General features: G+C 33.3%; 1 protein-coding gene and 3 non-coding genes across 4 annotated transcripts in view; all 4 read right to left on the minus strand.

Moving 5' to 3' along the window:
* The window catches only part of LOC134853716 (vinculin-like), a 325,677-nt gene that overhangs the window by 121,913 nt on the left and 184,762 nt on the right, over positions 1-19,002 (minus strand). The gene's annotated exons all lie outside the window — the stretch shown is intronic.
* Trnaq-uug (transfer RNA glutamine (anticodon UUG)) lies at positions 586-657 on the minus strand. Its single transcript has one exon. It is a non-coding gene; the product is annotated as a tRNA-Gln (tRNA).
* Positions 16,849-16,920, minus strand: Trnaq-cug (transfer RNA glutamine (anticodon CUG)). The gene has a single exon. It is a non-coding gene; the product is annotated as a tRNA-Gln (tRNA).
* Trnaq-cug (transfer RNA glutamine (anticodon CUG)) lies at positions 17,976-18,047 on the minus strand. Its single transcript has one exon. It is a non-coding gene; the product is annotated as a tRNA-Gln (tRNA).

A 19,002-nucleotide genomic window follows, 5' to 3' on the forward strand; every position in this document is an offset into this window, starting at 1 on the left:
CCTAACCATTACACCACGAGACCTGATTAAACGATTTACCACAGCAGTAACAATTCCTACTGTACAAAACCAGTTTCATCGTAAAGTGTGAAACATAAAGCGTCAATTTTGGAAGCAAAAAGTCCGGAATTCTTTTTTAAAAATTTAGAATTTGGCACAGATTTTCACTTTTGTGATACTATAAAACTCATCGTTATAAACAATTTTTGCAGTTTTAAGTACTCAAGAGTCTGAAAAATGACATTACCTGATGCAAAAAAGAATTAGATGAACACATCTGTAAAATCAAAGCATAATGAAAATATGAGAAGCCGCAAAGTAGCCAAAAAGCTAAGGGTTGATTCATTTTCGAAATTTGATTCTTAACTACTGCAGGGCTTCTATCGGAAAAACTCTCAGTAAAAATTACTGATTTGTATGAAAAAATAACACAGTCTGGTGCTGAGGATGGTTATAAGTTCAAGTTTAGAGAAGTCAAATTCATTAATCGTCTAGAATTTTTTAAAATTTATCTAAAAAAGAAGAATTTATATGTTTCAAGATTAGCCACCAAAAACAAATTGCGCTTTCAGATTTAACCGATCAAGGTCTCACCGAGACTTGAACTCGGATCTTTGGATTCAAAGTCCAAGGTGCTAACCATTACACCACGAGACCTGATTAAACGATTTACCACAGCAGTAACGATTCCTACTGTACAAAAACAGTTTCATCGTAAAGCGTTAAACATAAAGCGTCAAATTTGGAAGCAAAAAGTCCGGAATCCTTTCTAAAAATTTAGAATTTAGCACAAATTTTCATTTTTGTGATACTATAAAACTCATCGTTATAAACAATTTTTGCAGTTTTAAGTACTCAAGAGTCTGAAAAATGACATTACCTGATGCAAAAAAGAATTAGATGAACACATCTGTAAAATCAAAGCATAATGAAAATATGAGAAGCCGCAAGGTAGCCAAAAAGCTAAGGGTTGAATCATTTTCAAAATTTGATTCTTAACTACTGCAGGGCTTCTATCGGAAAAACTCTCAGTAAAAATTACTGATTTGTATGAAAAAATAACACAGTCTGGTGCTGAGGATGGTTATAAGTTCAAGTTTAGAGAAGTCAAATTCATTAATCGTCTAGAATTTTTTTAAATTCATCTAAAAAAGAAGAATTTATATGTTTCAAGATTAGCCACCAAAAACAAATTGCGCTTTCAGATTTAACCGATGAAGGTCTCACCGAGACTTGACCTCGGATCTTTGGTTTCAAAGTCCAAGGTCCTAACCATTACACCACGAGACCTGATTAAACGATTTACCACAGCAGTAACTATTCCTACTGTACAAAACCAGTTTCATCGTAAAGCGTTAAACATAAAGCGTCAAATTTGGAAGCAAAAAGTCCGGAATCCTTTCTAAAAATTTAGAATTTAGCACAAATTTTCATTTTTGTGATACTATAAAACTCATCGTTATAAACAATTTTTGCAGTTTTAAGTACTAAAGAGTCTGAAAAATGACATTACCTGATGCAAAAAAGAATTAGATGAACACATCTGTAAAATCAAAGCATAATGAAAATATGAGAAGCCGCAAAGTAGCCAAAAAGCTAAGGGTTGATTCATTTTCAAAATTTGATTCTTAACTACTGCAGGGCTTCTATCGGAAAAATTCTCAGTAAAAATTACTGATTTGTATGAAAAAATAACACAGTCTGGTGCTGAGGATGGTTATAAGTTCAAGTTTAGAGAAGTCAAATTCATTAATCGTCTAGAATTTTTTTAAATTCATCTAAAAAAGAAGAATTTATATGTTTCAAGATTAGCCACCAAAAACAAATTGCGCTTTCAGATTTAACCGATGAAGGTCTCACCGAGACTTGACCTCGGATCTTTGGTTTCAAAGTCCAAGGTCCTAACCATTACACCACGAGACCTGATTAAACGAGTTACCACAGCAGTAACTATTCCTACTGTCCAAAACCAGTTTCATCGTAAAGCGCAAAACATAAAGCGTCAATTTTGGAAGCAAAAAGTCCGGAATTCTTTTTTAAAAATTTAGAATTTGGCACAGACTTTCACTTTTGTGATACTATAAAACTCATAGTTATAAACAATTTTTGTAGTTTTAAGTACTCAGGAGTCTGAAAAATGACATTACCTGATGCAAAAAAAATTAGTTGAACACATCTGAAAAATCAAGGCATAATGAAAAAATCAGAAGCCGCAGAGTAGCCAAAAACCTAACGGCTGTTTCATCGTCGAAAGTTGATTCTTACTTACAGCAGGGCTTACTATCGGAAAAACTCATACTAAAAAAACTATATGATTTATATCTAAACAATAACACAGACTGGTGCTGAGGATGGTTATAAAATCAGTTTTAGAAAATTCAAACTCATTAGTCGTCTTAAAAAAACTTTAATTTCAAAAAAAAGAAGAATTCAAAGGTTTCAAGATTAGCCACCAAAAATAAGTTGAGATTTCTGAGTTAACCTATTAAGGTCTCACCGAGATTTGATCTCGCATCTTTGAATTCAAAGTCCAAGGTGGTAACCATTACACCATGAAACCTATTACAAGCGATTAACACAGCAGTAACAAATCCAACTGTACAAAAACAGTTTCATCGTAAAGCGTTAAACATAAAGCGTCAATTTTGAAAGCAAAAATCCGAATTTTTTTTTTCAAAAATTTAGAATTTGGCACAGATTTTCATTTTTGTGATATACTATAAAACTCATCGTTATAAACAATTTTTGTAGTTTTTAGTACTCAAGAGTCTGAAAAACGACATTAATTGATGCAAAAAAAAGAATTAGTTGAACACATCTGTAAAATCAAAGCATAATGAAAATATGAGAAGCCGCAAAGTAGCCAAAAAGCTAAGGGTTGATTCATTTTCGAAATTTGATTCCTAACTACTGCAGGGCTTCTATCGGAAAAACTCTCAGTAAAAATTACTGATTTGTATGAAAAAATAACACAGTCTGGTGCTGAGGATGGTTATAAGTTCAAGTTTAGAGAAGTCAAATTCATTAATCGTCTAGAATTTTTTTAAAATTATCTAAAAAAGAAGAATTTATATGGTTCAAGATTAGCCACCAAAAACAAGTTGCGCTTTCAGATGTAACCGATCAAGGTCTCACCGAGACTTGAACTCGGATCTTTGGATTCAAGGTCCAAGGTGCTAACCATTACACCACGATACCTGATTAAACGATTTACCACAGCAGTAACAATTCCTACTGTACAAAAACAGTTTCATCGTAAAGCGTTAAACATAAAGCGTCAATTTTGGAAGCAAAAAGTCCGGAATTCTTTCTAAAAATTCAGAATTTAGCACAAATTTTCACTTTTGTGATACTATAAAACTCATCGTTATAAACAATTTTTGTAGTTTTAAGATTCAGGATTCTAAGAAATGACATCACCTGATGCAAAGAAAAATTAGTTGAACTTACTGTAAAATCAAGGCATAATGAAAATATCAGAAGCCGCAGAGTAGCCAAAAACCTGAGGGCTATTTCATCGTCGAAAGTTGATTCTTACTTACAGCAGGGCTTACTATCGGAAAAACTCATACTAAAAAAACTACCTGATTTATATCTAAGCAATAACACAGACTGGTGCTGAGGATGGTTATAAAATCAGTTTTAGAGAATTCAAACTCATTAGTCGTTTAAAAAAAATTTTAATTTAAAAAAAAAGGATTCAAAGGTTTTATAAGATTAGCCACCAAAAATAAGTTGAGATTACTGATTTAACCGATTAAGGTCTCACCGGGATTTGAACTCGCATCTTTGAATTCAAAGACCAAGGTGCTAACCATTACACCATGAAACCTTTAACAAGCAATTAACACAGCAGTAACAAATCCAACTGTACAAAAACAGTTTCATCGTAACGCGTTAAACATAAAGCGTCAATTTTGGAAGCAAAATGTCCGAATTTTTTTTTCAAAAATTTAGAATTTGGCACAGATTTTCATTTTTGTGATATACTATAAAACTCATCGTTATAAACAATTTTTGTAGTTTTAAGTACTCAAGAGTCTGAAAAATGACATTACCTGATGCAAAAAAGAATTAGTTGAACACATCTGTAAAATCAAAGCATAATGGAAAATATTAGAAGCCGCAAAGTAGCCAAAAAACTAAGGGCTGATTCATTTTCGAAATTTGATTCTTAACTACTACAGGGCTTCTATCGGATAAACTCACAGTAAAATTTACTGATTTGTATGAAAAAAAACACAGTATGGTGCTGAGGATGGTTATAAGTTCAAGTTTAGAGAAGTCAAATACATTAATCGTCTAGAATTTTTTTAAATTTATCTAAAAAAGAAAAATTTATATGTTTCAAGACTAGCCACCAAAAACAAGATGCGCTTTCAGATTTAACCGATCAAGGTCTCACCGAGACTTGAACTCGGATCTTTGGATTCAAAGTCCAAGGTGCTAAACATTACACCAAGAGACCTGATTAATCGATTTACCACAGCAGTAACAATTTCTACTGTACAAAAACAGTTTCAACGTAAAGCGTTGAATAAAAAGCGTCATTTTTGGAAGCAAAATGTCCGGAAATTTTTTTTTAATTTAGAATTTGGCAGAGATTTTCACTTTTGTGATACTATAAAACTCGACGTCAAAAACAATTTTTGTAGTTTTAGGTACTCAGGATTCTAAAAAATGACATTACCTGAACCAAAATTTTTTTTGAATTCATCTGTAAAGTCAAGGCATAAAGAAATATGAGAAGCCGCAATTAGCCAATAACCTAAGGGCTGTTTCATCGTCGAAAGTTGATTCTTACTTACAGCAGGGCTTACTATCGGAAAAACTCATACTAAAAAAACTACCTGATTTATATCTAAACAATAACACAGACTGGTGCTGAGGATGGTTATAAAATCAGTTTTAGGGAATTCAAACTCATTAGTGTTCTAAAATATTTTTATTTAAAAAAGAAGATTTTAAATGTTTAAAGACTAGCCACCAAAAATCAGTTGCGTTTCGAGATTTAACCGATTAAGGTCTCACCGAGATTTCAACTCGGATCTTTGGATTCAAAGTCCAAGGTGCTAACCTTAACACCATGAAACCTCCTGTAACCAACTCTTGACACAGCAGTAACAATTCCTACTGTACAAAAACAGTTTCATCGTAAAGCGTTAAACATAAAGCGTCAATGTTGGAAGCAAAAAGTCCGGAATTCTTTTTAAAAATTTAGAATTTAGCACAAATTTCCACTTTTGTGATACTATAAAACTCATCGTTATAAACAACTTTTGTAGTTTTAAGTACTCAAGAGTCTGAAAAATGACATGAACTGATGCAAAAAAGAATTAGTTGAACACATCTGTAAAATCAAAGCATAATGAAAATATGAGAAGCCGCAAAGTAGCCAAAAAGCTAAGGGCTGACTCATTTTCGAAATTTGATTCTTAACTACTGCAGGGCTTCTATCGGATAAACTCACAGTAAAATTTACTGATTTGTATGAAAAAATAACACAGTCTGGTGCTGAGGATGGTTATAACTCAAGTTTAGAGAAGTCAAATTCATTAATCGTCTAGAATTTTTTTAAATTTATCTAAAAAAGAAGAAATTATATGTTTCAAGATTAGCCACCAAAAACAAGTTGCGCTTTCAGATTTAACCGATCAAGGTCTCACCGAGACTTGAACTCGGATCTTTGGATTCAAAGTCCAAGGTGCAAACGATTTACCACAGCAGTAACAACTTCTACTGTACAAAAACATTTTCATCGTAAAGCGTTAAAAATAAAGCGTCAATTTTGGAAGCAAAATGCCAGGAATTTTTTATTAATTTAGAATTTGGCACAATTTTTTTTGTAGTGTTAGGTACTCAGGATTCTAAAAAATGACCTTACCTGAAGCAAAATTTTTTTTTTATTACATCTGTAAAGTCAAGGCATAATGAAATATGAGAAGCCGCAATTAGCCAATAACCTAAGGGCTGTTTCATCGTCGAAAGATGATTCTTACCTACAGCAGGGCTTACTATCGGAAAAACTCATACTAAAAAAACTACTTGATTTATATCTAAAAATTAACACAGACTGGCGCTGAGGAAGGTTATAAAATCAGTCTTAGGGAATTCAAACTTATTAGTCGTCTAAAAAAATTTTAACTCAAAAAAGAGAAGAATTCAAAGGTTTTAAGATTAGCCACCAAAAATAAGTTGAGATTCGAAATTTAACCATTTAAGGTCTCACCGAGATTTGAACTCCGATCTATGGATTCAGAGTCCAAGGTGCTAACCATTACACCATGAAACCTGTAGCAAACACTTAACACAGCAGTAACAATTCCTACTGTACAAAAACAGTTTCATCGTAAAGCGTTAAACATAAAGCGTCAATTTTAGAAGCAAAATGTCCGGAATTCTTTTTTTAAAAATTTAGAATTCGGCACAGATTTTCACTTCTGTGATACTGTAAAACTCATGTTAGAAACAATTTTTAAAGTTTTAAGTACTCAGGATTATAAAAAATGACATAACCTGATGCAAAGAAAAATTAGTTGAACACATCTGTAAAATCAAGGCATAATGAAAATATCAGAAGCCGCAGAGAAGCTAAAAACCTAAGGGCTGTTTCATCCTCGAAAGTTGATTCTTACTTACAGCAGGGCTTACTATCGAAAAAACTCATACTAAAAAAACTACCTGATTTATATCTAAACAATAACACAGACTGGTGCTGAGGATTGTTATAAAATCAGTTTTAGGGAATTCAAACTCATTAGTCTTCTTAAAATATTTTTATTTAAAAAAAAGAAGAATTCAAATGTTTTAAGACTAGCCACCAAAAATCAGTTGCGTTTCGAGATTTAACCGACTAAGGTCTCACCGAGATTTCAACACGAATCTTTGGATTCAAAGTCCAAGGTGCTAACCTTAACAACATGAAACCTGTAACCAACTCTTGACACAGCAGTAACAATTCCTACTGTACAAAAACAGTTTCATCGTAAAGCGTTTAACATAAAGCGTCAATTTTGGAAGCAAGAAGTCCGGAATTCTTTTTAAAAATTTAGAATTTAGCACAAATTTTCACTTTTGTGATGATATAAAACTCATCGTTATAAACAATTTTTGTAATTTTAAGTACTCAGGAGTCTGAAAAATGACATGAACTGATGCAAAAAAGAATTAGTTGAACACATCTGTAAAATCAAAGCATAATAAAAATATGAGAAGCCGCAAAGTAGCCAAAAAGCTAAGGGCTGACTCATTTTCGAAATTTGATTCTTATTTACTGCAGGGCTTCTATCGGATAAACTCACAGTAAAATTTACTGATTTGTATGAAAAAATAACACAGTCTGGTGCTGAGTATGGTTATAAATCAAGTTTAGAGAAGTCAAATTCATTAATCGTCTAGAATTTTTTTTAAATTTATCTAAAAAAGAAGAAGTTATGTTTCAAGATTAGCCACCAAAAACAAGTTGCACTTTCAGATTTCACCGATCAAGGTCTCACCGAGACTTGAACTCGGATCTTTGGTTTCAAAGTCCAAGGTCCTAACCATTACACCACGAGACCTGATTAAACGATTTACCACAGCAGTAACAACTTCTACTGTACAAAAACATTTTCATCGTAAGGCGTTAAATACAAAGCGTCAATTTTGGAAGCGAAATACCAGGAATTTTTTTTAAATTTAGAATTTGGCACAGATTTTCACTTTTGTGATACTATAAAACTCAACGTCAAAATTTTTTTTTGTAGTTTTAGGTACTCAGGATTCTAAAAAATGACATTACCTGAAGCAAAAACTTTTTTTTGAATACATCTGTAAAGTCAAGGCATAATGAAATATGAGAAGCCGCAATTAGCCAATAACCTAAGGGCTGTTTCATCGTCGAAAGATGATTCTTACCAAAAGCAGGGCTTACTATCGGAAAAACTCAAACTAAAAAAACTACTTGATTTATATCTAAAAATTAACACAGACTGGCGCTGAGGAAGGTTATAAAATCAGTCTTAGGGAATTCAAACTTATTAGTCGTCTCTAAAAAAAATTAACTCAAAAAAGAGAAGAATTCAAAGGTTTTAAGATTAGCCACCAAAAATAAGTTGAGATTCGAAATTTAACCGATTAAGGTCTCACCGAGATTTGAACTCCGATCTTTGCATTCAAAGTCCAAGGTGCTAACCATTACACCATGAAACCTATAACGATCGCTTAACACAGTAGTAACAAATCCTACTGTAAAAAAAACAGTTTCATCGTAAAGCGTTAAACATAAAGCGTCAATTTTGGAAGCAAAATGTCCGAAATTTTTTTTCAAAAATTTAGAATTTGGCACAGATTTTCATTTTTGTGATACTATAAAACTCATCGTTATAAACAATTTTTGTAGTTTTAAGTACTCAGGATTCTAAAAAATGACAATACCTGAAGCAAAATTTTTTTTTGAACACATCTGTAAAGTCAAGGCATAATGAAATATGAGAAGCCGCAATTAGCCAATAACTTTAGGGCTGTTTCATCGTCGAAAGTTAAATCCACAATTAACTGAACTAAATCTACTAAGTTTGACAATCTGGTGAGCGTGGGTGGTTATGTGATCAATTTCATAAAACTGTAATTCATAAGTTGTTTAGTATCTTTTTTAGGTGCATGAAGATGAATCTTGACGTTTCAAGAATAGCCGACAAAACTACGTTCAGGTCTCACCGAGATTAGTACTCGGATTTTGGAGTCAGAGTCCAAGGTGCTAACCACTACACGATGGGAAATGATAATCACAATTACCACAGCAGCAGCAACAATTCCAACTGTACAAAAAACAGTCTCAATGCAAAGCGTCAATTAAAATCGAATAGCCTGAGCAAAAACTGTTACAATTTCAGAAACAAAAAGTCCGCCATCTATTTATCAAAATTTAGATTTTTTGCAACAGATTTTTACTTTTTTAATACAAAAAAACTCATTGTGAAAACTTATATTGTAGTTTCCCAGTTTTCACAGCTTCTCAAGAAAAATAAGAAGAACTGATGCTCAAACAATTCGTTGAACACGTCGATACAATCGAAGGAAAATGGATATATGAGAATGGCAATGAAGCCAATAATCAAAGAAATGATTCATCGTTAACAAATGACTCTTATCTACAGGTAGGCCGGCAATTATAAAAAAAAACTTGTGACAAACTTAACAGAAATAAATCCACAAATAACTGAACTAAATCTACTAAGTATGACAATCTGGTGAGCGTGGATGGTTATGTGATCAATTTCATAAAACTCTGATTCATAAGTTGTTTAAGTTTTTTAGGTGCATGAAGATGAATCTTGATGTTTCAAGAATAGCCGACAAAACCACGTTCTGGTTTCACCGAGATTTTAACTCAGATCTTGTGATTCAGAGTCCCAGGTGCTAACCAATATACCATGAGACTCAATAATCCCAAATATCACAGCAGCAACAAGTCCTAATTTACAAAGAACAGTCTCAACTTAAAGCTTCAATTAACATCAAATAGCCGGAGCAAAAACTGTTCCATTTTTGAAAACAAAAGGTCCGCAGTTCAATTATCAAAATCCAGATTTCAGCACATTATTTTAACTTTTTTTGAAACAATAAAACTCATTGTAAAAAATTTATTATTGTTTCACAGTTCTCAGGACTTTTCAAACAAAAAGCCAAAATCTGATGTTCAAACAAACTGTTGAACACGTCGGTACGATCAAGAAAAAATGGACATATGAGAATGGCAAAGAAGCCAATAATCAAAGAGCTGATTCATCGTAAATAAATGATTCTTATCTACAGGTAAGCCTACAATTATAGGAAAAAACATGGGGCAGAATTAAATGAAATAAATCCAGAATTAACTGAACTAAATATCTACTAAGTATGACAATCTGGTGAGCGTGGGTGGTTATGTGATCATAAGTTGTTCAAAATCTTTTTATAAGGTGCATGAAGATGAATCTTGATGTTTCAAGAATAGCCAACAAAATCACGTTCAGGTCTCACCGAGATTTGAACTCGGGTCTTTGGATTCAGAGTCCAAGTCGCTACTCATTACACCATGAAACCTGATACTAACAATTACCACAGCAGCAACAATTCTACTGTGCAAAGAACAGTCTCAAGCCAAAGGTTTAAATAATATCGAATAGCCAGAGCAAAGACTGTTCCGATTTTGGAAACAAAAAGTCCGCCATTCGTTTATCAAAATCTAGATTTCAGAACATACTTTTTTTTTTGAAACAAAAAAATTCATTGTAAAAAACTTATTGTTGTTCCAGAGTTCTCAGGACTTTTCATGAAAAATGCAAAATCTGATGTTCAAACAAACTGTTGAACACGTCGGTACGATCAAGGAAAAATGGATATATGAGAATGGCAATGGAGCCAATAATCAAAAAGCTGATTCATCGTAAATAAATGATTCTTATCTAGAGGTCAGCCTACAATTATAGGAAAAAACTTGAGGCAAAATTAACTGAAATAAATCTGCAATTAACTGAGATAAATCAACTAAGTATGACAACCTGGTGAGCGTGGGTGGTTATGTGATCAATTTCACAAAACTGGGATTCGTAAGTTGTCTAAAAAAACTTTTATCATGATGATGAATCTTGATGTTTCAAGAATAGCCGACAAAATTACGTCCAGTTTTCACCAAGATTTCAACTCAGATCTTTGGATTCAGAGTCCACGGTGCTAACCAATATACCATCAGACCCGATAATCCCGATTATCACAGCAGCAACAATTTCTACATTACAAAGAACAGTCTCAAGGTAATGCGTTAATTAACATCAAACAGCCTGAGCAAAAACTGTTCCATTTTTAAAAACAAATTGTCCGCAGATCATTTATCAAAATCTAGATTTCGGCCTAGACTTTTTTTTTAAACACAAAAAGATTCATTGTGAAAAAATTATTGTAGTTTCCCAGTGCTCAGGACATTTCAAAACGACAACAAGAAGTGATGTTCAAACAATTTGTTGAACACGTCGGTACAATCAAGGGAAAAAGGATATATGAGAATGGCAAGGAATCCAATAAGCAAAAAGCTGATTCATCGTAAGCAAAAAATTCTTTTCTTTAGCTAGGCCTACTAATAGAAAAACTTGGAGCAAAATTAATTGAAATAAATCCACAATTAACTGAACTAAATCTAAAATGTGTGACAATCTGGTGAGCGTGGGTGGTTATGTGATCAATTTCGTATAACTGTGATTCATAAGTTGTCCAAAAACTTTTTTTTAGGTGCATGAAGATGAATCTTGATGCTTCAAGAATAGCCGACAAAATCACGTTCAGGTCTCACCGAGATTTGAACTCGTATCTTTGGATTCAAAGTCCAAGGTGCTAACCATTACACCAAGAGACCTGAACATGACAATTACCACAGCAGCAACAGTTCTACTGTACAAAGAACAGTCTCAAGCCACAGCGTTAATTAATATCGAATAGCCAGAGCAAAAACTGATTCATTTTTGGAAACAAAATGTCAGCCATTCATTTATCAAAATCTAGATTTCGGAACATACTTTTATTTTTTTGAAACAAAAAAATTCATTGTAAAAAACTTATTGTAGTTCCACAGTTCTCAGGACTTTTCAAGAAAAATGCAAAATCTGATGTTCAAACAAACTGTTGAACACGTCGGTACGATCAAGGAAAATGGATATATGAGAATGGCAATGGAGCCAGTAATCAAAAAGCTGAATCATCGTAAATAAATGATTCTTATCTAGAGGTCAGCCTACAATTACAGGAAAAAAACTTGAGGCAAATTTAACTGAACTAAATCTACAATATACTGAGATAAATCAACTAAGTATGACAACCTGGTGAGCGTGGGTGGTTATGTGATCAATTTCACAAAACTGTGATTCATAAGTTGTCTAAAAAAACTTTTATCATGATGATGAATCTTGATGTTTCAAGAATAGCCGACAAAATTACGTCCAGTTTTCACCAAGATTTCAACTCAGATCTTTAGATTCAGAGTCCACGGTGCTAACCAATATACCATCAGACCCGATAATCCCGATTATCACAGCAGCAACAATTTCTACATTACAAAGAACAGTCTCAAGGTAATGCGTTAATTAACATCAAACAGCCTGAGCAAAAACTGTTCCATTTTTAAAAACAAATTGTCCGCAGATCATTTATCAAAATCTAGATTTCGGCCTAGACTTTTTTTTAAACACAAAAAGATTCATTGTGAAAAAATTATTGTAGTTTCCCAGTGCTCAGGACATTTCAAAACGACAACAAGAAGTGATGTTCAAACAATTTGTTGAACACGTCGGTACAATCAAGGGAAAAAGGATATATGAGAATGGCAAGGAATCCAATAAGCAAAAAGCTGATTCATCGTAAGCAAAAAATTCTTTTCTTTAGCTAGGCCTACTAATAGAAAAACTTGGAGCAAAATTAATTGAAATAAATCCACAATTAACTGAACTAAATCTAAAATGTGTGATAATCTGGTGAGCGTGGGTGGTTATGTGATCAATTTCGTATAACTGTGATTCATAAGTTGTCCAAAAACTTTTTTTAGGTGCATGAAGATGAATCTTGATGCTTCAAGAATAGCCGACAAAATCACGTTCAGGTCTCACCGAGATTTGAACTCGTATCTTTGGATTCAAAGTCCAAGGTGCTAACCATTACACCAAGAGACCTGAACATGACAATTACCACAGCAGCAACAGTTCTACTGTACAAAGAACAGTCTCAAGCCACAGCGTTAATTAATATCGAATAGCCAGAGCAAAAACTGATTCATTTTTGGAAACAAAATGTCAGCCATTCATTTATCAAAATCTAGATTTCAGAACATACTTTTATTTTTTTGAAACAAAAAAATTCATTGTAAAAAACTTATTGTAGTTCCACAGTTCTCAGGACTTTTCAAGAAAAATGCAAAATCTGATGTTCAAACAAACTGTTGAACACGTCGGTACGATCAAGGAAAATGGATATATGAGAATGGCAATGGAGCCAGTAATCAAAAAGCTGAATCATCGTAAATAAATGATTCTTATCTAGAGGTCAGCCTACAATTACAGGAAAAAAACTTGAGGCAAATTTAACTGAAATAAATCTACAATATACTGAGATAAATCAACTAAGTATGACAACCTGGTGAGCGTGGGTGGTTATGTGATCAATTTCACAAAACTGTGATTCATAAGTTGTCTAAAAAGACTTTTTTCATGATGATGAATCTTGATGTTTCAAGAATAGCCGACAAAATCATTTTCAGATTTCACCGAGATTTCAACTCAGATCTTTGAATTCAGAATCCAAGGTGCTAACCAATATACCATCAGACCCGATATTTACGATTATCACAGCAGCAACAATTTCTACATTACAAAGAACAAACTCAAGGTAATGCGTTAATTAACATCAAACAGCCTGAGCAAAAACTGTTCCATTTTTAAAAACAAATTGTCCGCAGACCATTTATCAAAATCTAGATTTCGGCCTAGATTTTATTTTTTAAACACTACAATATAAGTTTTTCACAATGAATCTTTTTGTTTCCCAGTGCTCAGGACATTTCAAAAAGACAGCAAGAAGTGATGTTCAAACAATTTGTTGAACACGTCGGTACAATCAAGGGAAAAAGGATATATGAGAATGGCAAGGAATCCAATAAGCAAAAAGCTGATTCATCGTAAGTAAAAAATTCTTTACTTTAGCTAGGCCTACTAATAGAAACACTTGGAGCAAAATTAATTGAAATAAATCCGCAATTAACTGAATAAAATCTAAAAAGTGTGACAATCTGGTGAGCGTCATGGTTATGTGATCAATTTCGTATAACTGTGATTCATAAGTTGTCCAAAAACTTCTTTTAGGTGCATGAAGATGAATCTTGATGCTTCAAGAATAGCCGACAAAATCACGTTCAGGTCTCACCGAGATTTGAACATTCACCTTTGGATTCAGAGGCCAAGGTGCTAACCATTACACCATGAGACCTGAACATGACAATTACCACCGCAGCAACAGTTCTACTGTACAAAGAACAGTCTCAAGCCACAGCGTTAATTAATATCGAATAGCCAGAGCAAAAACTGATTCAATTTTGGAAACAAAATGTCAGCCATTCATTTATCAAAATCTAGATTTCAGCACATACTTTTATTTTTCTGAAACAATAAAACTCATTGTAAAAAAATTATTGTAGTTCCACAATTATCAGGACTTTTCAAAAAAAGGCCAAAACCTGATGTTCAAACAAACTGTTGAACAACTCGGTACGATCAAGGAGAAATGGATATATGGAGCCAATAATCAAAGGACTGATTCAACGTAAATAAATGATACTTATCTACAGGTATGCCTACAATTATTGGAAAAAAACTTGAGGCAAAATTAACTGAATATAATCTAAAATTAACTGAACTAAGTCAACTAAGTATGACAACCTGGTCAGCGTGGATGGTTATGTGATGGTTATTTTTCTGAAACAATAAAACTCATTGTAAAAAAATTATTGTAGTTCCACAGTTCTCAGGACTTTTCAAGAAAAATGCAAAATCTGATGTTCAAACAAACTGTTGAACACGTCGGTACGATCAAGGAAAATGGATATATGAGAATGGCAATGGAGCCAGTAATCAAAAAGCTGAATCATCGTAAATAAATGATTCTTATCTAGAGGTCAGCCTACAATTACAGGAAAAAAACTTGAGGCAAATTTAACTGAAATAAATCTACAATATACTGAGATAAATCAACTAAGTATGACAACCTGGTGAGCGTGGGTGGTTATGTGATCAATTTCACAAAACTGTGATTCATAAGTTGTCTAAAAAGACTTTTTTCATGATGATGAATCTTGATGTTTCAAGAATAGCCGACAAAATCATTTTCAGATTTCACCGAGATTTCAACTCAGATCTTTGAATTCAGAATCCAAGGTGCTAACCAATATACCATCAGACCCGATATTTACGATTATCACAGCAGCAACAATTTCTACATTACAAAGAACAAACTCAAGGTAATGCGTTAATTAACATCAAACAGCCTGAGCAAAAACTGTTCCATTTTTAAAAACAAATTGTCCGCAGACCATTTATCAAAATCTAGATTTCGGCCTAGATTTTATTTTTTAAACACAATAAGATTCATTGTGAAAAACTTATATTGTAGTTTCCCAGTGCTCAGGACATTTCAAAAAGACAGCAAGAAGTGATGTTCAAACAATTTGTTGAACACGTCGGTACAATCAAGGGAAAAAGGATATATGAGAATGGCAAGGAATCCAATAAGCAAAAAGCTGATTCATCGTAAGTAAAAAATTCTTTACTTTAGCTAGGCATACTAATAGAAACACTTGGAGCAAAATTAATTGAATTAAATCCGCAATTAACTGAATAAAATCTAAAATGTGTGACAATCTGGTGAGCGTGATGGTATGTGATCAATTTCGTATAACTGTGATTCATAAGTTGTCCAAAAACTTCTTTTAGGTGCATGAAGATGAATCTTGATGCTTCAAGAATAGCCGACAAAATCACGTTCAGGTCTCACCGAGATTTGAACTCGTATCTTAGGATTCAGAGTCCAAGGTGCTAACCATTACACCTTGAGACCTGAAGCTGACAATTACCACAGCAGCAACAGTTCTACTGTACAAAGAAGTCTCAAGCCACAGCGTTAATTAATATCGAATAGCCAGAGCATAAACTGTTTCATTTTTGTAAACAAAATGTCCGCCATTCATTTATCAAAATCTAGATTTCAGCACAAACTTCTTTTTTTGAAACAATAAAACTCATTGTAAAAAACTTACTGTAGTTCCACAGTTCTCAGAACGTTTCAAAAAAACGCCAAAATCTGATGTTCAAACAAACTGTTGAACACGTCGGTACGATCAAGGAGAAGTGGATATATGAGAATGGCAATGCAGCCAACAATCAATGAGCTGATTCATCGTAAATCAGATGATACTTATCTACAGGTATGCCTACAATTATTGGAAAAAAACTTGAGGCAAAATTAACTGAAATTAATCTAAAATTAACTGAACTAAGTCAACTAAGTATGACAACCTAGTGAGCGTGGGTTGTTATGTGATCAATTTCATAAAACTGATATTCATAGGTTGTTTAATATTTTTAGGTGCATGAAGATGAATCTTGATGCTTCAAGAATAGCCGACAAAATCACGTTCAGGTCTCACCGAGATTTGAACTCGTATCTTTGGATTCAAAGTCCGAGGTGCTAACCATTTCACCAAGAGACCTGACCACGACAATTACCACAGCAGCAACAGTTCTACTGTACAAAGAACAGTCTCAAGCCACAGCGTTAATTAATATCGAATAGCCAGAGCAAAAACTGATTCATTTTTGGAAACAAAATGTGAGCCATTCATTTATCAAAATCTAGATTTCAGCACATACTTTTAATTTTTTGAAACAATAAAACTCATTGTAAAAAAATTATTGTAGTTCCACAATTATCAGGACTTTTCAAAAAAAAGCCAAAATCTGATGTTCAAACAAACTGTTGAACACGTCGGTTCGATCAAGGAGAAATGAATAAATAAGAGAATGGCAATGGAGCCAATAATCAAAGAGCTGATTCATCGTAAATAAATGATACTTATCTACAGGTATGCCTACAATTATTGGAAAAAAACTTGAGGCAAAATTAACTGAAATTAATCCAAAATTAACTGAACTAAGTCAACTAAGTATGGCAACCTGGTGAGCGTGGGTGTTTATGTGATCAATTTCATAAAACTGAGATTCATAGGTTGTTTAGAATATTTTTAGGTGCATGAAGATGAATCTTGATGTTTCAAGAATATCCGACAAAATCACGTTCAGGTCTCACCGACATTTGAACTCGGATCTTTGGATTCAGAGTCCAAGGTGCTAACCATTACACCATCAGACCTGAAATTGATTGTAAAACTCATTGTAAAAAACTTATTGTGGTTCCACAGTTCTCAGGACTTTAAAAAAAAGCCAAAATCTGATGTTCAAACAAACTGTTGAACACGTCGGTACGATCAAGGAAAAATGGATATATGAGAATGGCAATGGAGCCAAAAATCAAAGAGCTGATACATCGTAAATAACTAATTCTTATCTACAGGTAAGCCTACAAATATAGGAAAAAACTTGAGGCAAATTCAACTGAAATAAATCTACAATTAACTGAGCTAAATCAACTAAATATGACAACCTGGTGAGCGTGGGTGGTTGTGTGATCAATTTCACAAAACTGTGATTCATTAGTTGTCTAAAATCTTTTTTAAGTGCATGAAGATGAATCTTGATGTTTCAAGAATAGCCGACAAAATCACGTTCAGGTCTCACCGAGGATTCAGAGTCCAAGGTGCTAACCATTACACCATGAAACCTGAAATTGACAATTACCACAGCAGCAACAATTCTACTGTACAAAGAACAGTCTCAAGCCACAGCGTTAAATAATATCAAATAGCCAGAGCAAAAACTGTTTCAATTTTGGAAACAAAATGTCCGCCATTCATTTATCAAAATCTAGATTTCAGCACAAACTTCTTTTTTTTTAAACAATAAAACTCATTGTAAAAAAATTATTGTAGTTCCACAATTATCAGGACTTTTCAAAAAAATGCCAAAATCTGATGTTCAAACAAACTGTTGAACACGTCGGTTCGATCAAGGATAAATGAATAGATAAGAGAATGGCAATGGAGCCAATAATCAAAGAGCTGATTCATCGTAAATAAATGATACTTATCTACAGGTATGCCTACAATTATTGGAAAAAAACTTGAGGCAAAATTAACTGAAATTAATCTAAAATTAACTGAACTAAGTCAACCAAGTATGACAACCTGGTGAGCGTGGGTGGTTATGTGATCAATTTCATAAAACTGAGATTCATAGGTTGTTTAGAATATTTTTAGGTGCATGAAGATGAATCTTGATGTTTCAAGAAAAGCCGACAAAATCAAGTTCAGGTCTCACCGAGATTTGAACTCGGATCTTTGGATTCAGAGTCCAAGGTGCTAACCATTACACCATCAGACCTGAAATTTACAATTACCACAGCAGCAACAAATCTACTGTACAAAGAACAGTCTCAAGCCACAGCGTTAAATAATATCGAATAGCCAGAGCAAAAACTGTTTCAATTTTGGAAACAAAATGTCCGCCATTCATTTATCAAAATCTAGATTTCAGCACAAACTTCTTTTTTTTAAACAATGAAACTCATTGTAAAAAACTTATTGTGGTTCCACAGTTCTCAGGACTTTTCAAAAAAAAATGCCAAAATCTGATGTTCAAACAAACTGTTGAACACGTCGGTACGATCAAGGAAAAATGGATATATGAGAATGGCAATGGAGCCAAGAATCAAAGAGCTGATTCAACGTAAATAACTGATTCTTATCTACAGGTAAGCTTACAAATATAGGAAAAAACTTGAGGCAAAATCAACTGAAATAAATCTACAATTAACTGAACTAAGTCAACTAAGTATGACAACCTGGTGAGCGTGGGTGGTTATGTGATCAATTTCATAAGACTGAGATTCATAGGTTGTTTAGAATATTTTTAGGTGCATGAAGATGAATCTTGATGTTTCAAGAAAAGCCGACAAAATCACGTTCAGGTGTCACTGAGATTTAAACTCGGATCTTTGGATTCAGAGTCCAAGGTGCTAACCATTACAACATCAGACCTGAAATTGATAATTACCACAGCAGCAACAATTCTATTGTACAAAGAACAGTCTCAAGCCACAGCGTTAAATAATATCGAATAGCCAGAGCAAAAATTGTTTCAATTTTGGAAACAAAATGTCCGCCATTCATTTATCAAAATCTAGATTTCAGCACAAACTTCTCTTTTTTAAACAATGAAACTCATAGTAAAAAACTTATTGTGGTTCCACAGTTCTCAGGACTTTTCAAAAAAAAATGCCAAAAACTGATGTTCAAACAAACTGTTGAACACGTCGGTACGATCAAGGAAAAATGGA

This window comes from Symsagittifera roscoffensis, chromosome 8, assembly GCF_963678635.1.
Source record: "Symsagittifera roscoffensis chromosome 8, txSymRosc1.1, whole genome shotgun sequence".
Lineage (NCBI taxonomy): Eukaryota > Metazoa > Xenacoelomorpha > Acoela > Convolutidae > Symsagittifera > Symsagittifera roscoffensis.